The 8,182-nt window shown below is 40.2% G+C and overlaps 1 long non-coding RNA gene across 1 annotated transcript; it reads left to right on the forward strand.

Moving 5' to 3' along the window:
* Positions 1-463: 463 nt before the first annotated feature.
* Positions 464-1,191, forward strand: LOC137664492 (uncharacterized). Its single transcript, XR_011048336.1, has 3 exons — positions 464-507; positions 840-909; positions 1,050-1,191. It is a non-coding gene; the product is annotated as an uncharacterized lncRNA (long non-coding RNA).
* Positions 1,192-8,182: the final 6,991 nt, after the last annotated feature.

An 8,182-nucleotide genomic window follows, 5' to 3' on the forward strand; every position in this document is an offset into this window, starting at 1 on the left:
GGTACTTACTTCATTGTGATCAGGTCACAGATCTAAATGTCAGTACTGTATGCCCGATTTGCACATTTCAAAACGATTTAGTAATTTTTTCATTTTATCTGCATGCATGAAGTGATTTGGAATACAGAAACAATTTGGAATCATATTTAGTTTGTAACAGTTCAATTAACTTAAGTGCTGAAACATGCTTCTTTCTTAGTAAGTAGTTTAATTGGTTACTATTGCAAGAACAGGTTTTGAAAGAATGCCTAAAAGGCCAGGGGCAAACTAAAGCCCACTCTAGAGAATCCATGCTCCTGCATAGGCATGTGTGCAAAAGAAATAGCAAACAGCCTTTGGGGTCACAGTGTAGTGTATGATTGCCAGTGGGAAAAGGACACGTAGCCTGAGCATGAAATGGACTGCGCAGCAACTGTTTTTCTCTGATATAGTTACTAGTATAACCTCCAGTTCCCTTTGGCTAATTTTATTACTGTTCAATAAGCAAGAAAGGCAGAGCACAATAAGGTTAGAAAATCTTAATGGTTCGTTATCTATGTGTATATATATTTAAATGTACTTGATCTGAGTGGCAAGTACAAAGATAATGTAAAATAATACAGGAGTGTGATTTATAGGATGTTAACATGTGCCAATGGTAGAAAGTGTTTGCCTAATCAGTTTAAGGAAACATCTGCTTTTCTTTTGAAAGTCTGACTTTTATTTTGCTAGAGCCAGAAATCTATTTGTTTTTTAAGGATTTGCACTTTGAAGCTTTTTTGCTTAGGTTTAAAAATAAAAAGGACATGTCTCTTCAGAGATAGTAAATCATCATGTACATTAATTCTGTTCTGTCACAGATGAATGAGGGAAAAAATTGCATGGATTCTCGCACCTCTATATGATTGCAAAGAAGTGCCTGGGATTTTGGTGAGATTTTAAAATTTTATTAAGCTTTCTTTTGCAAGTCTGCATCATAGCCCAGTGCAATGAAAAAAATAAAGCCCATGCTGGATCCTGGGCTGAAGAGAGGACTTGGGACTGCATTTATGTATTTCAAACTCTTTCAGCCACAAGATCTTTTGCTGCAGTAATCCAGCTGCAATATGCTCAGAGCACTGACTCTGCGTCTACATGGCTGAATGCTGAAGGTACAAGGAAGAAGTGATGTCCTTCCTCTCTGAGATACTGGGAAGGAAATTTGAGGAGAAAGAGTATTGCCTTCACTGGGTCTCTACTTATAAAAAATAAACTTCCTTTTCTTCTTTAAGAACGTGCAAGCTATTGAGTGTAATTTATTCAGCACATAGAGGGCTCATACACATGTGTTCTTCACTTCAGGTGATGACAAACACACCTACTGCTAGGGTGTGAAGGCCTGAGATGTGGTACACCCCAAGAGCGGGTCTCATTACATCTGATCTCATCCATTCAAATTTTAGGTCTCTAAATCAGTCTCTGTGCTTCTTATATAGTTAATGAAGAGAAATCAGCACCTCAAGGGGCAACCATTCCCTCCTAACCACTGTACAAGCTGCATGGGTTACAAGGGTCGGGAAATGGCACAAGAAGTCCACTGACTGGGGGCAAGTCTAGGTACCCAACTAGGCTAAATCTTGTACAGCTAAGGACAGGTGAAATAAAGCCACTGTACAGGCTATACACTCTGGAAGTGTGTTGCCATCCATTCCTTCAAATGAGAAAGTATATTTTGATTAAAAAGGAACCAATATTGTTACCATAATCAAAAGTTCTGTATACCCTACGCTTTCAGATAGTATGTTAATAGATGACAATGATAGGCAATATATAATAATAAATGATGCAGGGTAAACTCAGATTTCTAGAAAATAAGCTTGGAAAAATCAGGATTATATCATATACATCCTTAATTCACTGCCAAGACCAATAAATTTGATATATGGGTATTACAGTTGCTTAATTTAAGAAACTGAATTAAGCAACTTCATTGTGAATAGGTATTAGCTGTAGGTTGCATTTTGATGAACTTAACTGTAATAGCAGCAACATAATTTTAAATATTGCTTTAGAGATTATTTAACTTCTCATTCATTAAAGAAAAATATTTCATTGAGATAATAGCTGATTTTCAATTTGTCTTCACCAGATTTCCAGTTTTACCACATCAAGCACTCAAAAAAAATAGAGGAAAAAAACTGGTCTTTTACATTAAAGTTTCCATTTTTTTTTACTGGGAAGAGGCAGATTCAAGAAATCAGTTGATGATTGCCTTTAGGCGTCCATTTTGACCATGAGACAGAGCGAAGTGGGACTTGTGGTAACTGGTGCTGCGGGGCTGGGGAGGAGCAGAGCCCTACGGGTCCATCAGCGATGGCGGGGGCTTCTCTTGGGGAGACGTTTGCATAACTGTCAACACAGATATACCCAAATGCACAAGCTCACAGTGGAATTTTTTACCTGTTGGTGGTATAAGCCTTAAGGTACAAAACGAATCCAGGAGTCTGATCCAGGAGAAGAGACCTAAGTTGGAGCAGATTGTGAAATCTGCCCATTCTTCAGAAGAAATAACCCCACCTGCTTCATCAGGGGCTGTGTTAAAAGAGGGTTCAAATGAGGAGCATTAGGTGAGAGCAGCAAAGTGCCTGTAGGCAGATCTAGGCCAATACCAGGGTGAATAAGAAGCTCTTAGGATCCCAAAGATGGAGATTGTTGTCATACGGGAAACAGCAGAAACAAGGAGAAAGTGAGGGAGAAACAAGCAGAGGGAGCAGTGCAGGGTTTTTGAGCCTGTGGTCCAGGAACCCCTCGGGGTACTTTGAACGGATCTATGAAGGACAATTAAGGAAAGTAAGTACACATGTACTGGGTTAAGCTTAATGACAGAGGTGTCCACACCTCCTCTGGAAAATGCTTAGGGAGTGAAAGGTGGCAAAAGCTGACAAAGCTGGTTTTAGTGACCTGTGTTCTCAGCAGCCTGTTTTCCCCCATAACTGAACCCAAGTTTCGATTGTGCTCCTTGGCCTAATATTTGGCCTTTGTTTGCTTATGTAAATCAGGATATTTAGTGCAAATTAACATTATTGAAAAACAATTGCCATCCAAATTAGCATTCTGCCTTCCATTTTATACCAAACCTGCTGGGCTTTTTTAGATAAACCCTGAATCAACTTAGCTGTATCATTTATGACTAAATGGATTCATTTTTTGGCAAAGTAGCCCTGTTTCTCCAATAGCATAATGCCCATAGCAATTAATATCTATCAGACCATCCTCAAGGGTCAGCTGGGGTTGTTCCTGTGAAAGTTATTATGCAGCTCCTTCCAGAATATGTTCTCCCTGTTCAAGCTGGGAATATTTTCAGTGTACAGATATACACACATATGCACACATATGCATGTGTTTAAATATACATATGCTTATATATATATACACCACTAGTATATACCACGAGACACCAGTAATTTTATTTTTAATTACTTTGTTAATTGCTTCCATTTGGATATCTGCATCTTATCTACATATTGTTGGAAGGGAGCACAGCATAATAAGGAGAAGTGCAAAGAGAGGGAAAGTAAAATAATGTGTGGCTGTGAAAGGATGCCAAAAATTAATCCACAAGAGGTTTTTAATTTCAGATGTCCGAATGGGCTGGCTGGAGGTTCTACTCTGTCCCATTACGTGATTGCTACAAAGTTCAACGAGGAGGCAGGAAAAGCCCTTTGTTACATATGCCCTAGGAAAATAGGTAAAAAAAATATATATATAAATTATATATTTTCAAAGTAATATGATGAAAATGATGATATTGTAACTCTGAAGACTTCTGATGAACATTTAATCCTCAAAGAGCACTTAATTCACAAAGGAACATCTCTCTAGCAAAGTAACTCAAAGCCTGGAGAAACAATATGAGCATTTGTAAAGACTTTGTCGTATCATCAGAGAGGTCTAAATATGAAGACTGTAAAGCATGAACATCTTTGGAATGAACTTGTCTTTGGTATCTCAGATAAAGCACTTTCCCAGAGCCTGTTTTTTCCAGTGATTTCATCAAGGAAGTGATTTCAAAGGAAAGCTAGTGCAGTGCTGAGTGGTAAAAACACAAGGAAGAGATTGTAAAGCCATTGAAGGGTGCAGCAGGGGTATCTTCAAATCTTTAAATACTTTTTCCCTTAATAATAGACATATTCAGTAGAACTGAACAATTATTTCCCTTTACAGATCTGAATAGAAAGATTTCTTAAATGGGAGTAGATAGATCTTATTAAAAAAATAGGTTAGTGCCACGTGTTGTAAATACCAAGTCCAATATAATCAAAAGACATTATATTTGCTACTCTACCCCTGAAGAGCCATGGCAGTAACACTCAAAAATAGAGTGGGATTTTTGAATGCTGAGCCTGTATATGACACAGGGGAAAACTCAGACTTTAGAGTAACTGTTGGCGTGGGTGTCCTGGGCACTCCTGCAGAAGCCAGCGTGCTCCCATCATTTTCTGCAAAGCCGTAGCAATTTGGGGTGATCTCGGAAGGCTGTGCTGAGAAGCCACCTGGTGTTGTTGCATCTAACATGCTATGGAAAAGTACCAAAGTGTGCTATAATAAATAAATAAACAAACAAATAAATGTGTTCTTAAATATAGGAGCTGGAACAAATCCTTACAGTGTCATCACTGTGAACGGAATGTGTTGAAGGAGGCTGTTTCCTGGTTTATGTCCAGGGATTGGAAATGTCATTTAAAATACTGCAGCCGGCTATGAATTTAATCATAGAACGAATGTATGGAAACAGGGAAAAAAAAATCAAACCCCTGTTCAGTTGCCAGATATGGCCCTGTATAAATGGAGGAAGGGGTTCATAGGAGTTTATTAGCTAAAAGTATCTATTACCAGGTCACACGTCTTGGACTGGCTGATGCATCATCCCAGATCTAAGGAAATGACAATTCCCTTCAAGCTGCAGTGGTCCCTGATGGCACCTGCACAGTGCCAAGCCTGGGACGCTTTCGATCCCCAGGCCAGTTTCCACTCCCGGGAAGAAGCCAAGGTGATGTGGAAGCACTTTGGGCCCTACAGTCCTGGGCACACAGGGTACCTGCAGAGTATTTTCAATAGATGCTAGTTCAGTGTAAGTGAAAAACAGGTACTGCTGCTTTCCATCTTTTAACTTTCGTGGACTTATTGGGTTAAACTCAGAGGGTCTGAGTCTGCCCATTACCAACAGCTTATAGAGCACACAAATCTGTTTCTAAATAACAGCTTAAAGAACACTTATTTCTTTTTTAGGCAGCCCTGAATTCAGTTACTGTGACTGTAAATATATAGAAAACAGGTTTCAGATGAATGATTAGAAACGCTCAAGTTACCACGAGTTAAGCAGGCACTTCTTACCTCCTGAGCAGTTTACAGACAACGCTGTGAATGACCAACAGAGCAGAAGGCATCCCCTTAGACTCCTTTCGTGATGGTGACCCAGGCAGGAAGGCTCTTTGCAATAGCATCAGCCGGGGTGCAAGTGGAATCAGAGCTTCTTGCTGCCCTGCTGCCCTCTTCCACAACATAAGGATGTAGATGCAGCCTACAGCCTTGTTTGGAGAGAAAATTATTATTGGAGTTTACATTTTATTGTAACAGATGAGTTTCTCAGTGACAAATCCCAGATAAGGAGTCTACATGCACATACATATTTTATATATTGGGGTATTGATATATCAATATGCAGATATATAGAAACATAGAATCATACAATCACTTTGATTGGAAAGGACCTTTAAGATCATCAGGTCCAACCATAAACCTCACACTGCCAAGTCCACCACTAAACCACATCCCTAAGGACCACATCTACACGTCTTTTAAATACCTCCAGGGATGGTGACATGCATATATGCAGGTATGTGCATATGTTGGCTGAAGAACACGCATGCCAGCAGGCTACTGAAGATTAAACATACCTTAAAAGGTTAAATATTAAACAAGTCTTACAGTTCTGGTAAAGGAACCAAAGATCTGTATAACTTTCATTTTGACCAAAGGAATAGTTTCCCTGGCATTACCTGAACCTGTGTGAGAAAAATGGAGAAAAAAAATATTGCATAATGTTTCTATCTGCACACAAGAAATAAATAGTTCCAAGGGCCAGATACTGCCCTCGGCAGTATAAAGTAATAAAGGCAGACATAACCAGGAGAAAGAGAAAACATTTCCTGTTCATCCAAGAAGAGCCACTCTAATAGGACTTGACAATCTACTTTCCCATATTCAGAGGTACTTGAATTGACAATATTAGCCCTGGAGCAAAGGACATAAACTCTGGAGCTGAGCATACCACCACTTCACTGTGTTCTCATTATCATCAAAAGCTATGACTGATTCTTCTAGAGATTCACAACTAACCAGCATAATATCAAACCGATGTCCATGCTCTCTATTACTCTGGATTTTGCACAGATCTTCAGATTGTTGTGCTGTCCAGTTGAACCTGTTTTTCTTTTTCTCTATCATCTTTAACATTTTGGAGTGCTGAACATCTTCATTTCGTGTCATGTAGAACTATACCATGCACATTGTGGCGCAGAAAAAAACAATCCTAAATTTAAACACAAATAATGAAATCCCATAATTAACTTTTCTATTAGAGAGTGAGAATAGCATCTGTGTGTTAGATGCAACAAACACAAATAAGTCAGAATAATCTCCAGTCTCATATTAAGATGCGAATCATCTATTTATTACTTTGAGTATAAATGTTCCATTGCTATTTACACAATGATTAAGAGTAGTTTTCAGAAAATAAATCTGTTTCTTAATAGTGCAAAGAATAAGAAGGATGGAGAATAAATGGGAGTTTAAGGGGATGCTAAAGTTCTCCCATGAGCTTGGATGAGATTTATGTGCAATGTGAATAAAAAATGTATATGACAGCGCAGGATTCACTTTGTTATTGGTTCCTATTCCATTTGTCTAGCCTAACTGTATTCTTTGCCTCCCAGACATATAGTGAATCTGGCATTGTTGAGCAAGCAAGGGAATAAACTGCCAGTTAGCAGCTATTCGTGGCAGCTTAACCTCATCCAATCTCATCAGACCCAACATTGTAGAGCAAGACCACTGCCATGAGATTCGGAGTAAAAGCATAAATAGCTACCTGCAAAGCTGCTTCTGCTAGGAAGAGGCTTCTAGGAGGCTCACTACAGAGCAGTCTTGCTATTGCTATGCCTTTTCCGTTGTTAAATGAATACATATGTTCTTCAATTATATATCAGCTTTCATAAAATGTCAACAGTTTAGTAACAGCACAAGCAAGAGCTGGTGGGATTGTGATACATGTCTGATAAGCCTCTCTGTGCAGCTTCAGAGCTATGAAGATTCATGCTCGGTGCTTCATGTCCATTCCCTGTCCACTCTCATTACGGTTTCCACAAAAATCTCACTACAGCTGCCCAGCTGTAAATATGCAAAGGTCCGAATCTGAAACTACTGACACCTTATTAGTTAGATGGACAACATCTGGGTGGCTAGGAAATAATACCAGCACTATTGATCATCAAAGCGGAGGATACCACTGGGTTTTTTTTTTCTCCTCATTTCCTGAGGGGATGAGACTCAGGCACTTCTACCTCCTGCCCGTGTTGTTTCCACCACGCTCCCATTGCCTGCATAGTCCTCCTGCCTCTGTTGTTTCCTCCTGGCTCCCGTTCCCCAGTAACTTCTGACCATGTTGGTCCATTTCAGCAGAATTTGGTAGCAGGGTAGAAGCCTTCAGCATACTGCAATCTAGCATACCACGTTTTATTTCATGAAACCAGGGGGAGAGGCGGAGGCAGAGACACTCTGTTATCTCTGCTGCAGAGGGAAAGGCTGCAGAGCCGCCTCGGCGAGATTATTACAAATCAGAGAATCCGCACGGGAGAGTGCTGCAGTAAATCAGCCCGCGCATGATCTACCGCTCGAGGAACTATTTGTGGAAGAAAAATTATATTTGTTAGCTGCAGAATTACACCAGCTGTTGGCTCAGTGTACGACAGCCGTTACACAAACGGCATCCTCCCCACGGTGCTATGGCCACCCTCCTGCTGGGGTGCCGGCGTGCTCCGCCGGGCCCCTGGCACCCCACAACATGTCTCATGGTCGCCTTGTGCTCACTGAAAGGGCACATAGCACTCTGTCGTGATTTGCATAACTGTCATGTATCGGAGGGCAGAGCGGTGGCTGAAGCCAT

The sequence above is a fragment of the Nyctibius grandis genome, chromosome 6, assembly GCF_013368605.1.
Source record: "Nyctibius grandis isolate bNycGra1 chromosome 6, bNycGra1.pri, whole genome shotgun sequence".
Taxonomy (NCBI): Eukaryota; Metazoa; Chordata; class Aves; order Nyctibiiformes; family Nyctibiidae; genus Nyctibius; species Nyctibius grandis.